Below are 26,994 nucleotides of genomic sequence, written 5' to 3'. Positions count from 1 at the left end.
GGTGATTACAATCTGCTTTTTGTTGCTTTTCTGGTAATGCTGATGGGAGAGGATGCCTGGTTGCAGAGTGCAGACGCTGACTTTCTGACGGGGTCCCCACTACAACATTCCTTCCTCTGGGATCTTTGGTTTCAGATCAGCCTCTTCCCTTGACCTCCTCTTCCTACCAGACCACTTTGCTGGCAATGGCTTCCATGAGTGCTGTTCTGGTTGGATGATTCCCTTCCATGCAGTTTCTGTGGATCCATCAACCATACATAAAGTCATGTTATTCATACAAAGTAGCACAAGTGCTGACTCCAACCTCCGCTTTCTCCGTACTGCTTCTCCCCTGTTCCCCTTCCTCTGTTCATGCCAGCCTGGGGGCACATATGCAAGACCACTTTCTCAGCAGATACCAAGTGGGGAGAAAATGACAGTGCCCGATGTGTACACACCTGCATTTCACGCATATGATTCTCTTGTATATTCCTGATCAACCCTGGGCTTACGTTACAAGATAACCAATTTTGTGAAGCTATTTTACTATTAGCAGTTCTTGGTCAAAATTATTCTTGATCAAAATTGTAAAATGAATAGCTGTTTCAATTCTAAATAAGGTAGTTCTAATGAAAGCCTGAGATCGCCTCAGACATCATATCATATCATATTGTATTATATGCACAAGAATCTTTGTTTCACTGAAGAAGACACTATTTCAGCAGTTTATCCTCAGTCCCGAAACTTTAAAAAATTTGTGATGTATGAATTTTATTTTATTAGAGGTAGTTTGAGACATCTGTGTAAATTTCACACACCTTCCAGACAATTCCATTATATTTTATAGACATCCATTTCTCCTATAATTTTTTCAGCTTAATTTTTATTTTTGATTAAGTTTTTGTGGGTATCCTACCCTGTCATCAGTATAATTTTTTCTAGATTTTTACTTTGGGGTCACTTTAAGCTGCTTTGGGGCATTCTAATTTTGTATTCTCTATCTGATATTTCCAACAGCTACAGTTCTTGAGGGCCTAATTCTTTATTTCTCCAGCTCTTTTGCTCATGGCTGGTGTGTTTTATAATTTTGGATTGTGATACCATGTTTGTCTGCATTTTGTATGTTAATTTATTGTTTGGGGGTTTCCCAAACCAATCCGAGACTGAATTTTAATCCCAAATGCATGAGGGTAAACCAGTAGTTATGAATTTCAGAAGATATTTTTTATTTTTTAAGCACCCTAAATCTGTGCCAAGACAGAACAATCTTGTGTTTCCTTTTTGCTGATTGGCAGACAGCAATTTTCTAGCCTTCTTTTTTTTTTACTGAGGTTGAGCACATGGATTTCAACTCCAAATCCCTGTTTTTTGTAAGTTCAAGATCTTATTTTCTGTCTGCAGGTCACTCTTAAAAACCAAGCCTTTAGAAAATGGGAACTGTCCACTGCTTTGAGGCCAATTGCACTTTTAGGGTCAGCCTGCAACTATGGGTTACAACTTGCTTTTAGGGGGAATTCCCCATACATTAAAAAAAATGAACTCAGGTATGCATTGGAGAGAATGACTTATATTTGATTCAGTTTTTCTAAGTAGCTTATAGAAAAAAAATTGAAAACATCTAGCCTGCTATTCCTTTAAATTTCAAATCCTACCTACTCATATTTTAGAATTTTCTCCATATCTTGCTCTGAGCAATGTAATAAGAAAATACTGTTTATTGAATGCCATTTATGTGCCAAGTGCTTTATATTTGTGATTCCATTTTGTTGTAATCTTTACTGTAATTCTGATTATACCATATAAATGGGACTCTATCTATTACTCTTTGTATCCACCCCTTGTGTGTATTCTGTATATTGCTATGTTGTTTTTGTTGTTCAGTCGCTAAGTTGTATCTGACTCTTTGCGATCCCATGGCCTACAGTATGACATCATTCCCTGTCCTTCAGAGTCTCCCAGAGTTTGCTCAAATTCATGTCCATTGAGTCAGTGATGATATCTAAACATCTCATCCTCTATTGCCCCCTTATCATTTTGCCTTCAATCTTTCCCAACATCAGGGTCTTTTCCAATGAGTCAGCTCTTCGCATCAGGTGGCCAAAGTATTGGAGCTTCCGCTTCAGCATCAGTTCTTCCATTGTGACATATATTTGGTCTTCACTCAGTTGAGCTCCTAAAACTCTGGATTTCCTAAGTGATGAGAGCTGTTAAGGTATCTCTTGTTATGTTAACTGGACTTCCCAGGCAGTGCTAGTGGTAAAGAACCCTCCTGGCAATGCAGGGTTTGATCCCTGGGTTGGGAAGATACTCTGGAGAAGGAAATGACAAGCCACTCCATTATAATTAGGGGGGCTGGCGCTTCAGTCCTGCCACGTGCCCTCCTGGGAAGGTAGAGGGCCTGGTGGTTAAATTCATCGCCAACGGCCAGTGATTTAATCAATCATGCCTATGTAATGAACCTCCGTAAAACCTGAAAGGACAGGTTGGTGAATTTGTGGAGATTCAGGAAGAATGGTATGCCATTCAGGAATAGCGGGCGGTCTGGGCCCTTTCCCTAGACCTTACCCTATGCATCTCTTCCATGTGGCTGTCGCTGAGTTACGCCTTCTAAAATAAACTGCCAATGTGGTGAGTAAGGTGTTTCTCTGAGTTCTGCAAGCCACGCTAGCAAATTAATCAAGCCAAATTTGATTGGTTGGAACCTTCAGTCCATAGCTGGTGACAGCACTGGTGATAGGCACATAGAAAAAAATGTACCTATTTTCAGATAAAGACCTGTGACCAGGGAAGTGAAGCGACTTGTCCAAGGTTATAGAGCTAGTCAGTGATCGATTTGTAGTAAAAGATCAGATGCCAAAGTCCAAAACCCCTGCCATTTGGGAAGTTATTTCTTTCATTAGTTTCTGAAAAGCCAAGGTGACTAGCTGAATTATGAAAGTGGCTTGATTAAATGATAACTGAAAAAAATTCTTCACATCATTAATTTTAAATTACATTGAATTTTAATAGGTAGAGGATTTATATTGTATAGAATCAAAGAAATTTCATAGAGTCAGCATTACAGAGTAAAACTTCCAGGCTGTATCGGTTATACATTGTGCCAATTTTTGTCTTATTTCTGAAAAATAGGTAACATTTGTTTTGAAAACTGTATTTTGAGTTCTCACCTTATTCAAGAGAAATATTAAAAACCACTGTGCTTTATTTCTTTCCTCCCCTACTTTTCTTAGTCCCTGATATAAAGGAGATTGGCAAACTATTGTTTTTACTGAGTCCATTCTAAAAATCAGTTTATTATTATTTCTAAAAAACCCACAAAAATTAGCTAGTTCAAAATGTCTTATTCTTACAAGTCTCTAAACATGCTAAAATAGATAAAATTGCCTTGCCTCAACTAATCTATTACAGTTTTCTATTTAAGTCAAAGTATTTAAACTAGACAACACTTTCTTCAATAGAGGCTGAAGCTAGCAAACTGGTGATCAAAGTCAAGCAAGTATGACAAAGAATATCTATACCCAGAGAGAGTATGTAGTGAAGATGAGATTCTCACACTAGATGAGTAGATATTGTATGCTGAATAGAAAGGCTATTTGGGATCTTTTCAGGATAAATCAGCCTGTAACGAATTGTGAGTCACCACTGCTGTGGTTCATTCTCAGATGGAATTTGGAATAAATGAATACGTGTGCTCTCTGAGTATAAAGATTCTGACTTATAGTGCCTTTTTCAGTTTAGTGCTATGAAAAAAAATGACTTCCATTGTCTGAAAGAGTAGTTTTCGGTAGAGTCTGGAAAACGTTCTTATACTTTTAATGGCAAATTTAAAAATGTTGTCCACAGGGTTCTATATTGTACAGCTGGAGGCGAAGTCTGAGTCCATTTCACAGAAAGCGTGGAGCCTTGATTACTGGATGGGCTCCCATGGTGGCATGCACAGAAAACAGCTTTTCAATCTTTAGAGTCAGAGTGTGGGTTTGCTTATGTTAGGTTGTAAATCAATGCTTTTTAACTGCAAAATTGAAATACAAAATATTTTGGCAATATAGTTTTAAAAAATACACAAAGAGCTGTAAAAGTCAGTATTTAGGCAAAAGAATCTTTCCAAAATAGGATAGTTTTGAGTGACAGTATGATTTTAACATGCCAATCTCCACACACCTCTTTATATAGAGCATGATCTTAGATCAAAGGCAGGGACATCTCTTATTCACTTTTTTACCCTCTCACTCCTATTATGCCTGGTCAGTCCTGGATGAAGGTCTTTGGAGATATCCAACTGAATGGTCATGGACAAGCCTCTGCTTGAACATGTTTCAACACTGTTACCCCCACTATACCAGTCAACCCATTCTGGTTTTGACAGCTTAGGCAGAAACCTTTTCTTCTCTTGAAGAATTTTTATTCTCTCTTCTTTAATTGAAACTGAGCACAGCCATGTGGCTTCCCTGCCTGCAAGTACAAAGGCCCCTCTGTGTCTCTTGCTTCTTGTTTGTAGAAAAGCTGAAGTCTCCCAGGCTTCCCAGGCCTCCCAGAATCACATAAGAACAGGCTGAAGCAATGAATGATTAGGACAATAAAGTCATAGACTCAGTGTCTGATGAAAAATTGGGATTAATGCTGTTGCTTATAATCATCTATATTTTTGTGGGCATTAGAATAATTGTAGCTTGCTCTAAAATTTTTTGCCAGCAAAGAGATGCTACAGACCCATGCTGATAATTCTCAATCTAAGATCTCGATGCCCTTTCTCAGCATGAAACAGAGAAAAGGGACCTTTGCCCCTAATCTCATAGAAATGGAAGGATATCTGACAGTGGGAATTGGCAAGCAGCTTTTCTATTTATCTGTTTTCCTCGAATCTTAATCATAAAAATGAGATCCCTAGGTAACATTTAACCTAATTCTTGACTTCTATTTTACTGAACATACACAATGCCTTGCCTAACCTGTTGATTCCTTTCCTGGATTAAAAGGAGTAAAAAGTGAAGAAGTAAGTAGTAAAAGAATAACTGACTCTCTACACCAAACTTCCCCTTAGCAAATTTGCATGTTGTCCGTGTGGGCAATACAGCATCCAAAAAAGGGTCAGAAGTCAGTCCGTCTGCACTCAATGGAAAAATGACAAAGAATCTGACCTCTTACCTTAATGACTAACTGGGATTGTTTCTCCCTTTTCCCTAAAAAATTGTCATGGCTGAGCGAACCTCAGACAAATGTTCACTATCTCCCCAGATTGCCAGATTTTCTAAATAAAGCAGATTTCCTTTCTCATCAACACTTGCCTCTCAATTGTTTGCTTTTGAAAGGTGAAAAGCCAAATCTGTTCAGTAAATAACTTTCTCATGCCAGGCTTGTCCTCTGAAGCCTCACAGAACAAGTCTGTTCCTTCTTCCATGTGAAAAACCTTTTAGACATTTGAAGTCAAATACAATGACACAGAATTTGATTTATGGTGTGGCAAGGGCTACAGCACTGGGTTAGGAAGATCTCCTGGGGAAGGGAGCAGCAACCCACTCCAGTAGAATTGCCTAGAGAGTTCCATGGACAGAGGAGCCTGTGCTGGGTCTTTGTTGCCGTATGCGGGCTTTATCTGATTGTGGAGAGCCAGGGCTACTCTCTGGTTGCAGTGTACAACCTGCTCGTCGTGGTGGCTTCTCTTGTTGTGGAGCATGGGCTCTAGGTATGCAGGCTTCATCAGCTGGCAGCGTGTGGGCTTAGTGGTTGTGGCACGTGTGTTTAGTTGCCTCACTGCTTGTGGAATCTTTCCAGACCAGGATCGAACCATGTCCCCTGCATTGGCAGGCAGATTCCTAACTCTTGGACCATCAGGGAAGTCCCTAGGATTTGGATTTTGAAGAAGTCTTTTTTATGGGTTACCTTCACACTCGTTTAAATCGTGTTAATCTTGTCAACCAAAATCCCTGTTCTCTTTTCTCATGCTCTTTAAACACTTCCACACATCCTTGAGTAGAGTTTGAGTTAGACTTTGAAATTTGCATTTATCTCTCTTAAATTTCTTGTTGTATTTAGCTTATCGTTTTGGCTTACCAGAATCTTCGTAATTGTTTCTTATATTAGCTAAAGATCCTATAATGCTCTTTTATGTCACTTCCAGCCTCATCTTTCATCACTCCCACCCTCATACACTCTACTCCATACATACAATCAGAAATATAATTCTTGGACAAGTCATGCTTTATCTCAGTTTGAGTCATTGCATATACTGTTTTGTGATACTTTTTCCTTTTTGTCCTCTGCTAGCTCTTATTCTTCAAGGCTTGACTGAGACATCACTTTTTCTAGGACTTTGTTTATTACTGGGTGAGATGGCCTACCTCAGAGCTCTTATAGTACTCTGTATTTAGGTTAGTCCTAGCACTCATCAAATTATTATACATTATAATGGTCATATCCTTGGCTCATTTCCTCCCTAACCTGTATGATCCAGAATGCATTTTGTATCTTCATGTCTAGTATAATGCATGGCATATAGTAAGCTTTTACTACGTATTTCTTGAGTCAAATGACCTCAGCAAAGTAATAAGAAACATGTGTATGTGACCAAGGACGTTGCCCCTTATACCTCATTAAACCCTGCTCCTGCAACCCACAATCTGTGTTTTAGACTCTGGTCATTCAACCATTTATGGGCCCACCACACTAAGTCACTTCCAGCATACTTCTTATATCTTACAAGATCATCACCAAATATAATAATACCATTCTGAAATTCAGTGATACTATGCATATGGACTTTACTTGGCCTACAGTCCCAGAAATGAAATATTTGTGTCGACCTTAAACTATAATGGTATTTAATTCTTTTTTTTTTTTAATTATTTATGGCTGCACTGTGTCTTCAGTGCTTTTCTCTAGTTGTGGTGAGCAGGGGCTACTCTTCATTGTGGTACGTGGGCTTCTCATTGCAGTGGCTTCTCTTGTTGCAGAGCGCCAGAGTGAGCTGTGCTAATCTTAGTCACTCAGTCGTGTCCTACTCTTTGCAACCCCATGGACTGTAGCCCGTTGGGCTTCTCTGTCTATGGGATTCTCCAGGCAAGAATACTGGAGTGGATTGCTGTGCCCTCCTCCAGGGGATCTTCCCAACCCAGGGATGGAACCCACGTCTGTTGCTGTCTACCTGCATTAGAAGGTGGGTTCTTGACCACAGGTGCCACCTATGTAGTTGCAGCAAGCAGACTCAGTAGTTACAGCACATGGGCTTAGTTACTCTGCAGCATGTGGGGTCTTCCCAGACCAGGGGCTGAGCCCATCTCCCCTGCACTGGGAAGTGGACTCAACCACTGGACCACTGGTTGTTCAGTTGCTCAGTCATGTCCAACTCTTTGCAACTGCATGGACTGCAGCACGCCAGGCTTTCCTGTCCTTCACTATCACCTGGAGTTTGCTCAAACTCATCCTCATGGAGTTGGTGATGCCATCCAATCATCTCATCCTCTGTCACCCCCTTCTTTTCCTGCCCTCAATCTTTCCCAGCATCAGGGTCTTTTCCACTGAGTTGGCTCTTGGCATCAGGTGACCAAAATATTGGAGCTTCAGCATCAATCCTTCCAATGAATAGTCAGGGTTGATTTCCTTTAGGATTGACTGATTTGATCTCCTTGCAGTCCAAGGGATTCTCAAGAGTCTTCTCCAGCACCACAATTTAAAAGCATCAATTCTTCGACAGCTCAGCCTTCTTCATGGTCCAACTCTCACATCCATACATGACTGCTGGAAAAACCATAGCTTTGACTATATGGACCTTTGTTGTCAGGGAAGTCCCTATAATGGTATTTAATTTTTATTCCCAGTTTCTTATTTAAATCCTCCCTGTATTGTTTATAGAAGCCTTTAATCTCATCTTAGTTTTCTGTAGATTTTATTTATATTTTAAAAACACCTTAGCAAATTTAGGACACCTCATTATTTTTACAAATATTAAGTATGTTTATGCTATCACTGATCCTTGTCTTTTAACTCTACCTTATGATCCCCTTTCTTAATGTGAAACAAGTTTTATTTATAGTTTAAGTGAGTCTAGAGAAAGGGAATTAACCTTGATACAGTACATGTATGCCAGATAGTTCCTCCTTGAATTATTTCTTATTCCTTAGAAAACACTGCAAAGAAGATTTTACTATATCTGTTTATATAAGAGGGAAGTAAGATGTGAGCAAGGAAGGCATAGAGTTGTCACTGAAATTCAGTTAGGTTTGGTTCTGAAGCAGAGAACCTCTGAAAGAATCTGATGAAGGCCAAACCTCCCTTCCCAATAAATCCACATAAGCCACATATCAGTTGGAGTTCTTTGTTATAAGCTAAAAAAAAAAAAAAAAACGGATTGGATTTTGAAATGGAAAGGAGGCTTTATGATTTTCAGACTTTGGTAGCTCAAAGAACCTCTGGGAGTGTTGTAGAGTTGGAACTGAGATTAACCAACCAGGAAGAAATGTCCAAGCCTACCCTACAGAGGTGTCTGGTGAGGAATCCACTGTTACATTGCACTCTAAGCTGCAGTTTGGACTGCTATTTCTGAAATTTAGTGCTGTTGAAACCATAGCTTCCACCCCAATTTTTGGGAAGTGGGTAAACTGTGTTTATTTCCTTCTATTTGTGTGTATGTGTTTAAGGAAAAGGAGAAAACCCCTCCTCCCTTCCAGCACAAAGTGTCCACTAGGCTTAGAGGTGAGTGCATACGTGCATGCTAAGTCACTTCAGTCGTGTCTGACTCTTTGCCATCCTGTGGACTGTAGCCCGCCAGGCTCCTCTGTCCATGGGATTCTCCGGCCAAGAATACTGGAGTGGCTTGCCATCCTCCAGGGGATTTTCCCGACCCAGGGATCGAACCTGTGTCTCATGTCTCCTGCATTGGCAGGTGGATTCTTTACCAGGAGGTGAGTGCAGTCAGGGCCAAGTGCCCCACTAGAGGATGTAGAAGCAGAAGGCAATGGCATTGACTCTGTAGTCCATGAGGAGGAAGGTGCTGCACGTGGCTGACCCCTAGGCTGCCCTGCACAGTAGGAAGTGCCACAACTTCATCAGGGTGAAGGTAGAGAAGCAGTTCTGAGTCAGGATCTCTCTGCCTTGGGTCAGCACCAAAAATAAACCTTCCTTCAGCTACTCCCAGTTCCTCCACATGGAGCCCACACACAGGATGGGATGGCCAGTCTCCCACTGGAACACAACCTGGTCAATCCCAGGCATTATTGCCATGATGCATCTGTCCAGCATCCTCCTGGTTTTCCTGAAGGTGTAATGAGAAAGGGGAACTGCCCGCTGAGCACCTCCTTCAATTTTACAGCAAAACCCAGTAAACCTGTGTTTATCAAATGGTGGTGGATGAGGATTCCTAGTGGATCTGGCACCTGAAAATAGTTGAACCTGGTGGGCAGTGTCGTGAGGAGCTAGGCTGTTCATGGTCAGACAGAAACACCCCACTAACTTGGTCCCGCAGCAACAAGCATCGATACTGGCTGGCCTCACAAATGTGGACCCATAGCAACCATCATCTGCACCTTGTCGACACTGCAAATAGAACCTGCTCCTGGGCTTGCAAGTTGAGCAGCTGCACAGGGCACTGTGTTCTGAAGGGCTCACATTTGGTTTAAGGGTCTATTGTTACCATCTTGGATTGCTTAATTATTTTGAAACACCAGGCTTCACGTTTGCATTTTGCATTAAGCCCTGTGAATTACGTAACTGGCCCCGACTGCCCATATGGTCCTGTAGCAACCACCACCAACTCTGCGTGGACACCGTGAACACAGACCTAGATAAACCACCGCTGCCATTGCGCTGCCACTACAAACATGTTCTGCTGCAGCTGGGATTGCCAGCACGCCAATACCATAGGTACAACCCACTCCTACCCTGAGAGGGTAAAATCCACGAGACACAAATTTTGTATGAATTTTATGAGGTTCTTGGATTTCTAAAACCCTCTTTGTGGTTCTAGGTTAAGACTCTCTAAAGCCCATTTCACCCACGATACTGCCTCCTGGACTAGAAGGAGAACGCTTTTCCAGTTTTATTGAGATATAATTGACATAGATCACTGTATAAGTTTAAGAGGTATAGCATAATGATTTGATTTAATACATCATGAAATAATTACCACAACATGGTTAACATCCATGATCTCATATAGATACATTATTAAAGAAATAGAAAAATACATATACTTTTTTCTTGTGATGAGAACTCTTTGGATTTATTCTCAACAATTTTCATTATAGTATATAATGGGTTAATTACACCTATTATGTTGTACATTACATCCCTAGTACTTACCTAACAACTGAAAGTTTGTGCCTTTTGACTACCTTCATCTGATTTCCCCTCATATGGTAGTTCTAATTTTAATTTTTTGAGTAATCTCTATACTGTTTTCTATACAACTGTACCAATTTACATTCCCACAAACAGTGCACAAGGTTGCTCTTTCTCCACATCCTTACCAACACTTGTTGTCTTTGATAATAGCTATCTGTAGGTGTGAGATCTTTTCATGTGTTTGTGATTCATCTCTATGTCTCCCTTGGAAAAATGTCTGTTCAGGTCCTCTGCCCAGTTTCAGTTGAGCTGTTTGCTATTAATATTTTGATGTTGAGGAATATGATTTCTTTATATAGTTTGGATATTAACCTCTTGTTGCATATATCATTTGCAAATATCTTCTTATTCAGTATGCAGTTTTTTGGTTTTCTTTTCTTTCTTTCTTTCTTTTTTTTTAATAATTTCCTTGTCTGTGTTTGCTTATTAATTTGATGGAGTTCCATTTATTTTTGCTTTTGTTTCCCTTGCCTGAGGAGAGAACCAAAAAATTCTGCTAAGACATCAAAGAGTATATTGCCTAGAAGAGGATACTCTTCTAGGAGATTTATGGTTTCATTACATGTAAGTCTTTAATCCATCTTGAGTTTATTTTTGTATGTAGTGTGAGAAAGGGATCCAGTTAGATCCTTTTGAATGTAGTTTCCAGTTTTAGCAATACTATTTACTGAAAAGAGTATCTTTTCTTCATTGGAAAAGTTCCTGGTGCTGGGAAAGGTTGAGGGCAGGAGAAGAGGGTGTTAGAGGATGAGATGGCTGGATGGCATCACCAGTGCAATGGATATGAACTTGGGCAAACTCCTGGAGATGGTGAGGGATAGAGAGGCCTGATGTGCTGCGGTCCATGGGATTGCAAAAAGTCGGACATGATTGGGCGACTAAAAACAACAAGACTGCATATATATAGGTCTTATTTTTTATCCATTCAGCTGTTCTATGTCTTTTGTTGGAATCTACAATCAGGTTTATATGTAGTAATCTATAGGTTTATATGGACTTCCCTGGTGGCTCAGATGGTAAAGAATCTGTCTGCCATGTGGGAGACCCAGATTTAATCCCTGAATTGGGAAGATCTGCTGGAGAATAGAATGGCTACCCTTTCCAGTAAACTTGATTGGAGAATCCCATGGACAGAGGATCCTGGTGGGCTACAGTCCATGATTATTTGAAGTTGCTGATCTATTAAGTTCAAATGCATTTTAAAATTCTGCAGTGTTACTCCTCCTCTCCATGTTTATTGTTTGTGACATCATATTTTAACATCCTTTTGTTTTGTGCATAGCTTTCCTTATTATTCTATACCAACTGAGCCACAGTAAAGGACAGAAATGCTATGGATGTAACAGAAGCAGAAGATATTAAGAAGAGGTGGCAAGAATACACAGAATAACCTATACAAAAAAGATCTTCATGACCCAGATAATCACGATGGTGTGATCACTCACCTAGAGCCAGACATCCTGGAATGCGAAGTCAAATTGGCCGTAGGAAGCATCACTACAAACAAGGCTAGTGGAGGTGGTGGAATTCCAGTTGAGCTATTTCAAATCCTAAAAGATGATGCTGTGAAAGTGCTGCACTCAATATGCCAGCAAATCTGGAAAATTCAGCAGTGGCCACAGGACTGGAAAAGATCAGTTTTCATTCTAATCCCAAAGAAAGGCAATGCCAAAGAATGCTCAAACTACCACACAATTGCATTAATCTCACATGCTAGCAAAGTAATGCATAAAATTCTCCAAGCCAGGCTTCAACAATATGTGAACTGTGAACTTCCAGATGTTCAAGCTGGGTTTAGAAAAGGCAGAGGAACCAGAGATCAAATCGCCAACATCTGTTGGATCATTGAAAAAGCAAGAAAGTTCCAGAAAAATATCTATTTTCACTTTATTGGCTATGCCAAAGACTTTGACTGAATGGATCACAACAAACTGGAAAATTCTTCAAGAGATGGGAATACCAGACCACCTCACCTGCCTCCTAAGAAATCTGCATGCAGGTCAAGAAGCAACAGTTAGAACTGGACATGAAACAACAGACTGGTTCCAAATAGGAAAAGGAGTACATCAAGGCTGTATACTGTCATCCTGCTTATTTAACTTCTATGCAGAGTACATCATGAGAAATGCTGGACTGGATGAAGCACGATCTGGAATCAAGATTGCTGGGAGAAATATCAATAACCTCAGATATGCAGATGACACCGCCCTTATGGCAGAAAGTGAAGAAGAACTAATGAGCCTCTTGATGAAAGTGAAAGAGGAGAGTGAAAAAGTTGGCTTAAAACTCAACATTCAGAAAACTAAGATCATGGCATCTGATCCCATCACTTTATGGCAAATAGATGGGGAAACAATGGAAATAGTGAGAGATTTTATTGTTTTGGGCTCCAAAATTACTGCAGATGGTGATTGCAGCCATAAAATTAAAATATGCTTGTTTCTTGGAAGAAAAGCTATGACCAACCTAGACAGCCTATTAAAAAGTAGAGACATTACTTTTCCAACAAAGATCGGTCTATTCAAAGGTATGGTTTTCCTAGTAGTCATGTCTGGATGTGAGACTTGGACTATAAAGAAAGCTGAGCACTGAAGAATTGATGTTTTTGAACTGGTGTTGGATAAGACTCTGGAGAGTCCCTTGGACTGCAAGGAGATCCAAGCAGTCTATCCTAAAGGAAATCAGTCCTGAATATTCATTGGAAGGACTGATGTTGAGGCTGAAACTCCAATACTCTGGCCACCTGATGTGAAGAACTGACTCACTGGAAAAGACCCTGATGCTGGGAAAGATTGAAGGTGGCAGGAGAAGGGGATGACAGAGGATGAGTTGGTTGGATGGCATCACTGACTCAGTGGTCATGAGTTTGAGTAAGCTTCGGGAGTTGGTGGTGGACAGGGAAACCTGGCATGCTGCAGTGATGGGGTCATAAAGAGTTGGACATGACTGAGGGACTGAACTGACTGAATTCCTCATTATGGATATAAATGATTTCATTACTTTTTTGTTTTAACCTTCCTATTAGCTTTATAAATTGTTGATTTGCTGCCTTTACTGTGTATTTGCCTTTACCAATGAAATATTTTCTTTTGTGCTTTTCATATTTCTAGTTTTGACCTTTTTGTTTTCCCCACTTAGAGAAGTATCTTTACCTCATTTCCTGTTTAGCTGGTTTAGTGATGCTAAACTCTTTCTAACTTTTGCTTGTCTAAAAAAACTTGATCTCCCTATCAAATCTGAATGAAAGCCTTGCTGGGTAGAGTATTCTTGGTTGTCATTTTTTTCCTTTTATCACTTTATAACACTTTAAAAAAGTGGAGTATCTTGCCATTCCCTCTGGCCTGCAGAGTTTCTGTTGATAAGTCTGCATATAGCCTCATGGAAGTTCCCTTGCACATAACTTGTTGCTTTGCCCTTGCAGCTTTTAGTATTCTCTCTTTATTTTTAACTTCTGCCATTTTAATTACAGTGTGTCTTGATTTGGTCCTCTTTAGGTTGATTCTGTTTGGCACTCTCTGTACTTCCTGGAACTGGATGTCCATTTCCTCTCCCAGGCCAGGGAAGTTATCCACTATTATGTCTTCAAATATGTCTTGGCCCCTTTCTCTCTCTTTCTTCTCCTGGGATCCTTATAATGTGAATGTTTTGATGCTGTTCCAGAGGTCTCTTAAACTGTCCTCATTTTTTAAAATCACTGTCCAGTTTCAGTGATTTCCACTAGTGTCTTTCAATTTGCTAATTCATTTCTCTGTATCACCTAATGTACTGTTGATTCCTTCCAGTGTATTTTTTAATTTCAGTTGTTGTATTCTTCATCCAGGTCTGGTTGTCCTTTATATTTTTTTAACTCTTTGTTAAAACTTCCTAACTACTCCCTTTGCTTATCCATTTCCCCCTCTGAGTTCTGTGAGCATCTTTATCAGATTGGTTGCTTATCTCTACTTCATTTAATTCTTCTAGGGTTTTATCTTCATATTTCTCTGTTGCCTCATCTTGCCCAATGTGATATTTTTATTTCTATGTATTTGGTAGGTTGCTTTATGTTTCTTGATCTTGGAAAATAGGCCTTGTGTAGGAAACATCTTATGGATCCCAGCAAGGTACTCTCCTCTGGTCACCAGAGCTATATGCTTTAGGAGCGCCCTCTCTGTGGGCTGCATGGGTCTTTATGTTGTGGTGGGGCTGACTAGTGTGGAAATACTTGGAGATGTGACTGGCCCTTGGTCTGGTTAGTTGCCAGGCTCTTCCTTGTGTGGAGTCTACTGATAGGTGAGACTGGGTCCTGGTGTAGCAGACTGCATGTCCAGAGAAGTCCTTGTGTTGGTATTGGCTATCAAGTGAGTGGTACCAGGACATAAAGTGCCTGGCTATGAAACTCTGGGGATCCTCAGGCTCATGTTGGCTTACTATTGGGCAGAGCTGGGTCCCCAGGTATCTGGCTGCTGGGCTTGGGGTCCTAGCACTAGTATCAGCCTGCTGGTAGATGAGGTCAACTGTTGACATGGCTGGCTACAGAATCTGGGGTGAGCCAGAGCTGATCGCAGCATGCTGGTACATGGCACCAGATTCTGCCATGCTGGCTGAGGGGACAAAATTGTTCTGAGCTTGTGTTTGCCTACTGTTGGGTGTGGCCAGGGTCCAGCATGCTGGTGGGTAATGGGTCTTGACTTGGCTATCTATGAGGTGTGGTTGTCTGGGGCCTGGTGTCAGCCTGCTGGTGGAGGGGCCAATCTGACAGCTAGCCATGGTGGCCCCTGGGTCCTGGGGCTAGTAGACTCATTGGTGGATGGGGGTAGGTCCTGGGCTCTCTGGTGGATGGGGCTGAGTCCCAGGTTGGCTAGGTGCTCAGGGAATCCTATAGCAGTTGGCCTGCTGGTGGGTGGGGACCTGGCCTAGGGCATCTTAGCCCTGGGCCAGGTCCTAACACTAATAAGCTAGAGGGAGGATTTCAAAATGGTGCTTAACAGCATCAGTGTCTTCGTGGTGAAATGAGCTTCCAAAAATTGTTGCTGCCAGAGTCTGTGGCCCCAGGGTGAGCTTCAGTTGACTTTTGCCTCTCTAGGAGGCTCTCCAATATTTAACAAGTGGGTCTGACACAGGGCCTTTTCAACTTACTGCTTTTGCCCTGGGTCTCAGGGTGTGTGAGATTTTGTGTACATCCTTTAAGAGTGGAGTCTCTATTTCCCACACTCCTCTGGCTCTCCTAAAAGTAAGCCACACTGGTTTTCAAAGACAAATGTTCTGGGGGCCTGTTTTTCTGGTGCACGACTCCTGGTCTTGGGAGCTCAATGTGGGGCTCAGACCTCGTGCTCCTTGGGGGGAATTTTTGTAATTATAATTATCGTCTCATCTGTGAGTTGCCTAACTGGACTGCGGATCTTGACTGTACTGTATCTATGCCTCTCCTACCTGTCTTTTTTTTTCAGCTGGTTCCGGTTCTTAGCTGGTTCAGAAGATGTTTTCTGCTAGTCTTCAGGTGACTTTCATGGAAAATCGCTCTGTAAATAGCTGTAGCTTTGGCGTGCCTTTGGAAGGAGGTGAGCTCAGCGTTTTCCTACTCCACCATCTTGGCCACTTCTCTCTCTAGCAGAATAAAGATGGACCAGGGATACTGTGAACTCTTGATCTGAATGACTGTAAACTTAAAAAATAATTACAACCATATCACAGTAGAGCATATATTGTCTGTAGAATGGTGACATACTGAAAGATATTTTGTAAGTGAACAGAAGCCGGGAGCTTAGAGAGTGGTTAGAGTGGAAATTTGAGAGTCATCAACAGAGATGCAGAAGATGAATTAATTTAACCAATATACATTGAGCACTTACATATGCTGGGTAATCTCTTTAGGCATATGCATAAAATTTTGAGCATTAGCACATGTTACTACTTTTAGAGTTTATATCTAGGCACTAGAGCTTTAGGGACAACAGGGAGACTGATTAGAAGGGACATTCTGATACTAATAATTAAAAGGATATGCTTATTCATGTAAATACAACTTTTAAGTTTCCTAGGCATTGAATTGTAATTTTGTCATTGAACTGAAATCTGTAACAGCCGTTCAAAAATAGCAATGTCATATCTAAACGTTTTGTGGGACCTTAAAAAATATGGCATTTAAATTTAAACATGAACTAAAAAATGAAGCAAGTCCTGTCATAATTTGACAGGCATAATCACTTATCCTTTAAGGCAAACAGTAACCTAATAGTAGGATGCTAATAGCGTCTTGGTGCAGGTGTTGCTAATTAGCTATTGGATTAAGCTGAATCCTATTCTCTTCTTTTACCTGTGCTTAATGTTTGTGCAGAATGCAAATATGAGCTGTAAGCTGAAGTGTTTTAAGTGCCAGCCTTGGCTCATGGATTGACCTTGAAGCAATGAGAATTTTGAATTGGGCAATAATCATGGCTTAATTGTAGCTTAGAGCTTAGTCAGACTCCTGGTTCTCCTCCTGATGGTCAAGGGTTGCTCTCAGATAGGAAGTTTAGTTAATTTGGGCTCTGGTCAAGTGGCTAGGTGAGAAGACAGAGTCATTTCTTATTCTTTTCATATTCATTTCTAGCAGTTGGACTGCTCTGAGAAAAATGGTAGGTAGCAATTACTAGTATAATTAGGGATCATACATTTGTTTATTCAGCAAATATTTATTGAGTGCCCACCATGTTCCTGCACTCAGCATATGGTTCAGTTCAGTTCAGTTGCTCAGTCATGTCTGACTCTTTGCGACCCCATGAATTGCAGCACTCCAGGCCTCCCTGTCCACCACCAACTCCCGGAGTTCACTCAAACTCATGTCCATCGAGTTGGCGATGCCATCCAGCCATCTCATCCTCTGTCGTCCCCTTCTCCTCCTGCCCCCAATCCCTCCCAGCATCAGGGTCTTTTCCAATGAGTCAACTCTTCGCATAAGGTGGCCAAAGTATTGGAGTTTCAGCTTTAGCATCAGTCCTTCCAATGAACACCCAGGACTGATCTCCTTTAGAATGGACTGGTTGGATCTCCTTGCAGTCCAAGGGACTCTCAAGAGTCCAACACCACAGTTCAAAAGCATCAATTCTTCAGCGCTCAGCTTTCTTCACAGTCCAACTCTCACATCCATACATGACCACTGGAAAAACCATAGCCTTGACTAGACGGACCTTTGTTGGCAAAGTAATGTCTCTGCTTTTCAAAATGCTATCTAGGTTGGTCATAACTTTCCTTCCAAGGAGTAAGCGTCTTTTAATTTTATGGCTGCAGTCACCATCTGCAGTGATTTTGGAGCCTCCCAAAATAAAGTCTGACACTGTTTCCACTGTTTGCCCATCTATTTCCCATGAAGTGATGGGACCAGATGCCATAATCTTTGTTTTCTGAATGTTGAGCTTTAAGCCAAGTTTTTCACTCTCCCCTTTTACTTTCATCAAGAGTGATATAAATGTTTGTTGAATGAAACATAATCACTTGAGAGCTAAAAAAAACCTTCTTGAAATAATTTGTAAATTTTGGGCTTACCTTAATGAGGAAATTAATTCTATTTGTGCAATTGAAGTATGGAAGAGATGCTGAAATAGTTTATTTTACTCTCCTACATTTTTTGCAGCCTCCTTTCAGTTGAGAGGGAGAAAATACTAGTCCTGGCTAATGTGATGTATCTCCTTCTGGGTTGAGACTGTGGGAATCCCAGTGAATAAGGAGGGAGGCTATGTCTTCTAGATGATGAAGGAGAAGATGGTGGAGCTGTGTGGAAAGAAGCCATTGCTGATTTCTGCTGGACATGTCACCTGTGGAGGAAAGAAACTCTTGTATTAAGAGAAACTGGGAGGTCAGTAAAGGATTAGGGGTTTGTTTTTTTCAGTGTCATGAAGTCTATCCTGACCAATAAGAACTATTGTATACTTTGTTTTTTTAAGGATTTTTATACTATATCAAAAAACCACAAAATAAAAAAGGGATCAGTTGATGAATATCTTAGAATTCTTTCCAGAATTTCTGCACCCTCAGCCATGAAGGTTGCCTATTGCCTTGTTCTTCTCTGCTCAGTCTGCAGCTTGTTGAAGGATCATTGGAGATGACTCAAACTCTAGTTTTTAAATCAAACTTGTTCTGCCAAATCCAAGACTCTGATTTTTCCAAATTGTAGAAATATTCTTTGGCCACATATCCACCAAAATACCTCTCCTTTGGATCAACAGCGGCTTTAATAGATTCAGCCCTATCAAATTCTAAAACTATTCTTACTGCTTCATCATCAGGGGCACCAGGAATTTCAAATATTTTACAACTGTGCCATATTTTTTGCACTCTTCCTTGGTTTCAGCTTCCAAATCTTCATCTACCTCTCCTGCACCAACCATGTTCCTTAGTGTTGTGCTGTGCTTAGTTGCTCAGTCGCCTCCAACTCTTTGTGACCCCATGAACCACATGCCTGGCTCCTCTGTTCATGGGGATTCTCCAGGCAAGAAAATTGGAGTGGATTGCTATGCCTTCCTGCATGTTCCTTAGTAGGACCACTTTAGTAGGACACAAGTATTTCAGTTAATCGATTTGATTCTGACTCCTGGCTGCATCTTTCTGAATGGTGTCAACCCATGATGATTTTGCCTTCCCGCTTTCTGGTCTTCTCCACCAACAACATTGTGCTTAGGCCCTGCTCAGTCTTCCCAAGAAGCCATACTTCTGCATGATGTTCTGTGTTATTGTTTGTCCCCCCCCTCCCCCAACCGCCAACCCTCCCCATGTTGGCGAGGAAAGGATTGCTGGGGCCAGTCGGGGACCTGGGTCTGTCTTGTTGCTCATACACTGAGGGAGAGATAGCAGCTTTGGAAGACTGGGAGCCGAGTCTTGAATCCTCTTCATAAGGAAAGCCTCGGGATAACTCTTTGTCTTTCTCTACAAGAGAAGCAGGTGGTGCAATGGCAGCTCCGCTCATACTTCGCTTTCACTCATAATATTCATGTTCATCAGTCTGGATCGCCTAACCTGAAAAACCCACTAGCTTCGTGTCTGGCTTTATGCCTGTTTTCTCTCTCTTCGGTCTTTCCACCTCCCACTGACTCTGTTGCTCCTTTCTTTGGCCCCTCACTATGCTATGCTAAGTCACTTCAGTCGTGTCCGACTCTGTGTGACCCCATAGACGGCAGCCTACCAGGCTCCCCCATCCCTGGGATTCTCCAGGCAAGAACACTGGAGTGGGTTGCCATTTCCTTCTCCAATGCATGAAAGTAAAAAATGAAAGTGAAGTTGCTCAGTCGTGTCCAACTCTTAGCGACCCCATGGACTGCAGCCTACCAGGCTCCTCCATCCATGGGATTTTCCAGGCAAGAGTACTGGAGTGGGGTGCCATTGCCTTCTCCATGGCCCCTCACTACTTTCTCATAATCATTAGGAAACGCTGGATCATATTCCTCAGCTGTAGGGATCAAAACCTCCTGCAGAAAACCCACTGGGAACAGGATCCTTGAGGCCCGCGGCTGTGTGTGGTGGGGTGTCCTGGATCTGCTGCTCATCTGAAGAGTCACCTCGCTTGAAGTCAATGGATGACTGGGGCAAGGACAGTACTTTGTATTGTCCCCTGGCTCTTTGCCTGAGTGAGAGCTGCCTTCTTCATTTGGAGCTGAGGCTGCAGAAGTTTGAAGTTTGGGGACCAACCTTCTGTTTTTTGAGTCACTATTCTCCACTCCCAGATCTTTGTATACGGACATCTTCTTAGTTTAATGCCCACCGGATGGGTGGACGCTCCTGGCTGCGGCAGGAAACCTAGGCCCAGGTGCCCTGGACCTGGCGGGCTGGGTGCTCAGAGTCAGCCAGTGCACCTTTTATTGTAGAGAATTTGTTGTTGTTGTTGCCACACTGTGTATTGTAACAAAAGACTGTAGATAATTAAATGACCGTTGCCAACAGGTAGCTTAGATAAAGTTTAGTATCCTGTACCATAAAATAGCAACCAGCTATTTAAAAGAATGTGCTGATATGGAAGTCTCTCTCAGATATGTTGTTACCAGAATAAAAGAAGATTCAGAACAGTGTTCACAGTTTCAATTTGTATTAAAAAGAGACTCTATCATCTACTTACATTATCTGCATGCACAAATGAACACATGTGGTCTTTTTTTATTGTAGTAAAATATACTCGATGGACGTGAGTCTCAGTGAACTCCGGGAGTTGGTGATGGACAGGGAGGCCTGGCGTGCTGCGATTCATGGAGTCGCAAAGAGTCGGACACGACTGAGCGACTGATCTGATCTGATCTGAAAACATACTTAATATAAAGTTTAAGCGTTTTAGCTGTACTGTCTGGTAGAATGAAATATAATCACACTTGTGCAACTGTCACCATCATCCGTCTCCTGAACATTTTTCATCTGCTCACAAGGAAGTTGTGTACCTATCAGACACTAATTCTTCATTTCCCTCTTACCCCAGCATCTGGTAACCATCATGCCACTTCCATTGCTATGAGTTTGATTACTCTACGTATCTCATATATGTGGAATTATGCAGTATTTGTTCTTTTGTGATTGGCATATTACTTAGCATAATATCTTCAAGACTCATCCATGTTGAGCATATGCCAGATTATCTTTCCTTTTTAAAGCTGAATAATATTCCCATCATATGTATGTATGACATTTTGTTTATCCAATCATCTCTTAGTCAATACTTAGATTGCTTCCTCCATTTTGCCATTGTGAGTAATGCTGCTTTGAACACGAGCATACAAATGTCTGTTCAGATCCCTGTTTTCAGTTTGTTCAGGTGTATACCCAGAAGTGGAACTGCTGGATCATATGGTAATTCTATGTCTACTTTTTAAGGAACTCCTCCTTGTTTTCCATAGCGGTTGCACTATTTATATTCTCACTAGCAAGGGTTCTGATTTTTCAACATCCTCACCAGCACTTGTTATTTTCTGTTTTTCTGTTTTGTTGATAGGCCTCCTAATGGGTGTGAAGTGGTATCTTGTGATTTTTATTTGCATTTCTCTAGATTATAAATTGAGACAATTTAAAAGTTATGCATGATGATAAGAAATCTTCCCTGAGTATTTTATTAAGCTATAGAGTAATAAAATTTTTGTTATTCTCTAAATTTTTTTTGGAAGATAAACCAGAAAAACTGAACTTGAAAAAGTTGCATTTCCTTTTTTAAAAAAAATCTTTGCAGCTTTACTGAGGCATAATTATAAAAAATTGTATATATTTAAGGTATTCAACATGGTTTCATATAAATATACATTGTAAAGTACTCACTACAATTAAGTTAATTAGTATTTATTATCTCATATAGTTACCTTTTTTTTTTAAATCCCTCCACCCTTCTGTCTGGTAACCACTGGTTTGTTCTCTGTATCTATGATTCTGTTTCTATTTAGTTATGTTTGTTTATTTTTGTTTTTAGGATTCCACATATAAGTGAAATCATGTGGTATTTGTCTTTCTCTGTCTGACTTCTTTTACTTAGTATAATACATTCTAGGTCCATCCATGTTGTTGCAAATGGCAAGATTTCATTCTTTTCAGTAGCTAAGTAATATTCCATCCTATATCTATATCAACCGCATCTTCTTTACCCATTCATCTATCAACGGACACTGAGATTGCTCCCATATCATGGCTATTGTAAATAATGTAATGAACATGGGGTGCATATATTTTTTTTCAAATTAGCGTTTTCATTTTCCTTAAAAATATACTTAGAGATGGAATGGTTGGATCATGTGGTAGTTCTACTTTTCTGTTTTTGAGGAGCTTCTATACTGTTTTCCATAGTGGATATACCAATTTACCTTCCCACCAAAAGGGCCAAACCTTGGGAAGGTTCCCCTTTCCCAAGGCAATATGCAGAGTCAGTGCAGTCCTTATCAAAATACCAATGGCATTTTCACAGATTAGAACAAATAATTTAAAAATTTGTATGGAAACACAAAATACCCAGAATACTGTAATTAATCTTTAGAAAGAAGTATGAGATAGGAAGTATCAAACTCCCTGATTTCAAACTAATCTGCAAAGCTAGAGTAATCAAAATAGTCTAGTACTGGCGCAAATGCAGACACACAGATCAAAGGTACAGAAGAGAGCCCAGAAATAAACCCACGTTTATATGATCAATTAATCTATGACCAAGGAGCCAAGAATATACAGTGGGGAAAAGACAGCCTCTTCATAAACGGTATTGGGAAAACTGAACTGCATGCAAAAGAATCAAATTGGCTACTTTCTTGCATCATGTACAAAAATAAACTCAAAATAGCTTAGAGACTTAAATATAGGACCTGAAGCCATAAAACTCCCAGAATAAAACACAGGCAATAAGGTCTTTAAAATTGGTCTTAGCAATATTTTTTGGATATGTCTCCTCAAACAGAGGAAACAAAAACAAAAATAGACAGATGGGACTACATCAAACTAACAAGCTTTTTGCACAGTGAAAGAAACCACCAACAAATGAAAACTTTAGATGAGAGAAAATATTTGCAAATAATATATTTGATAAGAGATCAACATCCAAAATGCACAAAGAACTCATATAACTCAGGATCAAAAGACCAAATAACCCAATTAAACAATGGTCAGAGGATGTGACTAAGACATTTTTCCAAAGAAGACATGCAGATGGCCAATAGGCACACACATAAAAAATGTTCACCATCACTAAATATCAGGGAAATGCAAATCAAAATCACAGAGATATTACCTCATGCCTGTCAGATTAGCTATCATCAGAAAGATAACAAATTACCTTTTCTTTTTCACCTTCTTCAGATGCAGAATAATGGCTGCTATTTAAATAATTTTTATTTGCAATTTTGACACATGAAGTTTCTCACATTTTCTTTAACATATGCTGCTGCTGCTGCAGCATCGCTTCAGTCATATCCGACTCTGTGCGACCCCATAGACGGCAGCCCACCAGGCTCCCCCGTCCCTGGGATTCTCCAGGCAAGAACACTGGAGTGGGTTGCCATTTCCTTCTCCAATGCATGAAAGTGAAAAGTGAAAGTGAAGTCGCTCAGTCATGTCCGACCCTCAGCGACCCTATGGACTGCAGCCTTCCAGGCTCTTCTGTCCATGGGATTTTCCAGGCAAGAGTACTGGAGTGGGGTGCCATCGCCTTCTCTGAGAGTCAGGCTACTTGAGTTCAAAGTCTGGCTCTGCTACTTACTAGCTGTGTGACTTTGGACAAGCTACATAAACTTTCTATGCTTCAGTTTACTCTTCTGTAAAATAGGAATAATATTGGCACCTAATTCAGAGAGGTATTATGAACATTAAAAAAATAAATATATGTAAATCACTTGGAACAATTCTTGGGACATAGTAAATATTAAATGTATTAGTCATTATTACAGTTAAGATTAAATATGAATCATTTGGTAACAGTGCAGCATATATTTACATGTATTTGGAAAATATGTTGACACTGTTATTTAGATCTCAAGCAAGGAAGTAAAATAGTTGATTCATTATGGCCTCTGGAGAAGAGTTTATGGCTTAGAATGAAAGGATTTATCTGGTTTGTGTTAGTCAATAAAAAGTAGCTGAAAGTCACCTTTAGTACTTCTCTTCAAAGTAACTAATCTTTTGGTTCCATGGGGCCTTGAATCAATGGTTGCAGATCAATATTTTCTATATACAATTATTGTTTCCTTTCACCTTCTACACGATGGGCTGAAATCAGCACACTGTAGACTGAGAAAATCAATGGGGTACATTTGTGATTTAGAGAACACTGGATAGGAGATGTATGTCTTTTTGGAAAACACATACAAAGGAAATTATATAAGCACTTTCTCAGAGGAATCCTAGGTAATTACTGGGTGAATTTGTGATCCAACAGGTTTCTCCTCAATTACACCTAGAGAACACATCAATTCATTTACCTTGTGGTAAACAATCTACCTCAGGCATCCAAATAAAGACACCAAGGTTGTCCCTTTTAGAGTAATTGGCTCTGGTGGACCCAAACTCAGGATTTACAAATGGTTTCTCATTTCTGGCCCATTTGGTCTTGATTTTTGGGGGCAATTACTACTTACTGCTTTGAAGGGAATCTTATTTTCAGCAGTCTCAAGGAAACACGTTTGAATGGTTTGAGCTTTCTGTGTTAGTGGAACCAGATGAATTGCTATCAAAAGCTAATCCGTGTAGTGAATTATGTCTTTTTAACAACATGTACTCCCTCTGGGGCAATTAAAAAAGCTGTGCCATGGTTTTAAAGTCAGGACCTCAAGAGTGTCGGTTGGCCCTTGTACTGGGAGTTAGCTCTGCAATAGCTTTCAAGAAATAAACGCATTTCTGCGGTTTGGATGGGGAATGGACTTCAGTGTTGTACAATCTCCACATGCTGTTTACTGGTGCAGCCTGTGGTGGGATAGACATGCTGTGAATTTTTCTCACGTGGATGACCACTTCTTTCAAACAGGAAAAAGGCTGAGAGGAAGAATTTGTATTTTTATTTTATGAATCTACTAGAATGTTCACAATGGGTTGATTATATTATTATTTTCAAAATAGATTCACACAGTTAAGATAGAAAACTTATCCTTCATTGTGTTATTATCAGCTAGCATCTGAGCTAGTTCAAGCTCTGCCACATTCTAGTCAAGACATTGGGCAACTCATCCATTCAGTCATTTTTGTGCAAATACACTACATGTCAAGTGGCAACTAGGTTCTGGGGATATAGTAGGGACCAAAATAAAATCTATTCCCTTATGAATCTTATCATCTAACTGGGCAAAGTGGTTTGTTCTAATCTTGTCAGGATGCCATAATGACATACCATGAACTGGCTGGTTTCAACAACAGAAACTTATGTTTTCACAGTTCTGGAAGCTAGGAAGTTCAAAATCAAGGGGTGGGCAGAGTCAGTTCCTGGCAAAGCGTTCTTTCTGACTTGCAGATGATTGCCTTCTAGCTATGTCCTCACAGGGCAGAGAAAGAGGAGGCAAGCTCTCAGTTGTCTCTTCTTATAAGAGCATTAATCTTATAAGAGAGTGAGACCTCACTCTCATGACCTTGTCTAACTCTGATTACCTCTCAAAGGATCTGTCTCCAAACAGTGTTACTTTGGGGGTCAGGGCTTCAACATAGGAGTCTTAGAGAGACACAATGCAGTTCACAGTAGTGAAATAGAATACCACATAAATACATAATAGTCTGATGGGGATATACACCAAGGGCAGAGCTAATGGGGTTGCTGCTTTATGTAAGGTGGTCAGGATGAACCTTTGTGATAAAAAAACTCTTGACTACTCTGAGTGAAATGGAGTCATTGTAGAATTCTGAGCAGAGAAGTGATGTGATCTAATGTATGTTGTATGCTTTAGATGCAGCTCTCTGCATATTGTACTGGAAACAGATTTGGGATGGAATAGGAGATAACTGCAGTAATCTAGATGGGTGCTTACACAGGGTTGCAGAGGTGGAGGTGATGAGATGTGGACAGATTCTTCTTGAGCATAGAGCTGATAGTATTTGGTGTGCATGGACTTTGGCATGAGGGAAAATAAAAAAATGATTTGATATAAGCAACTGAAAAAGTAGAGTTGTTATTTATTGGGAAGTGGGAGGCTGAGGGATAACTTTTCTTGGGGGTAATCAAGAGTTCGGTTTGGCCTACTAAACATGTGAGCAGAGAAGAGGGCATTGGGGGTACATGAATTATGAGTTTCGGTGCATCTGAACTGGAGATGCATATTTGGGAGTCATCAGTACCCAGATATCATTTAAAGTTATAAGATCGGGTGAGATGAGCAAGGAGATCCCAGGACAGATCTCTGGGAAACGAAGAGGAAGTATCAAAAAAGACTGAGAAAGATAAACTAGGTAAAAGATGAGCCAAAAGAAAGTGCTATTTCGGAAATCAGGGGAAGAAAGTATTTTGAAAAGAAGGAAATAGCCAACTGTGTCTAATGCTAAAAGTTTTAGTAGAGGAAAAAGTGAAGTTCTGTATATGAGGTTGTCCATTCCCAACTCTGCACCATGTAAAGCTAGAACTACATTTCTCCAAATCCTTTTCCCTGTAAGGAGAGAGCTGGGCAAGTGAGAAACTTGTATAAAGATCTCAAATGTGAAAGCAAGAGCCACTATTCACAGGAAGTAGGGGGCGACTTGGGATGGCTCAGCAGGTTTCTCTAGAGCTCCCCCTGCTGGTTGTGATGGCCACAAGCCCTCAGGCTTCCCCCTGTGTGTAGCTCTGCCACTTCTCTTCCACTGCTTTAGTTTGTCAAGGTTGTTAGTCACTCTTTTTCTTCTTTTTCAGCTGCAGACTTTAATTCCTATGAAAAACTCCTTATTTCTTAAAACTTGTAGTGGCTCTGTTCTCTGACCAAACCCAGACTGATAAATCCTGCTTGGATCTTTATGGAGTCACTTCAAATATGTTAGCTACTTCTTGGGACTAATTAAAAAGGCACTGCGGCCCCTGAAGGGCTTTTGTAAATTCTTCTTTTATGTTGCTCCCAGAAATTCTGAAATGGGTCAAGGAAGAGCATTAATTAAGTAAACCTGAAGGCTACATACACAATAATTTCTGTTAGAGGAAGAGGTCTCCCTGCCCTGGAGAATTCACTCATTTCCCTCGACTCTTCTGTGCTGGACCTGCCAGCAACATGCCCTGAATTTGATTTGAGCATCTCCTCACTGCCAAGTAAATGCCTGAAAAGTTTAGGTTCCTCTTCTCATTAA

At 40.6% G+C, this 26,994-nt stretch overlaps 1 long non-coding RNA gene and 1 pseudogene across 2 annotated transcripts; one reads left to right on the top strand and one right to left on the bottom strand.

Moving 5' to 3' along the window:
* The first annotated feature begins 15,242 nt into the window (after window positions 1-15,242).
* Window positions 15,243-19,977, top strand: LOC129641670 (uncharacterized). Of its 2 annotated transcripts, none has more exons than XR_008709387.1 (4): window positions 15,243-15,346; window positions 15,741-15,851; window positions 18,016-18,124; window positions 19,688-19,977. It is a non-coding gene; the product is annotated as an uncharacterized LOC129641670 (long non-coding RNA). The 2 variants fall into 2 exon arrangements; XR_008709386.1 differs by having other exon boundaries at window positions 17,903-18,124.
* LOC129641668 (splicing factor 45-like) lies at window positions 18,395-20,003 on the bottom strand (annotated as a pseudogene).
* Window positions 20,004-26,994: the final 6,991 nt, after the last annotated feature.

This window comes from Bubalus kerabau, chromosome 1, assembly GCF_029407905.1.
Source record: "Bubalus kerabau isolate K-KA32 ecotype Philippines breed swamp buffalo chromosome 1, PCC_UOA_SB_1v2, whole genome shotgun sequence".
NCBI lineage: Eukaryota > Metazoa > Chordata > Mammalia > Artiodactyla > Bovidae > Bubalus > Bubalus kerabau.
Note: the sequence above shows the minus strand (reverse complement) of the source record. Positions and strands in the feature narration are given on the sequence as shown.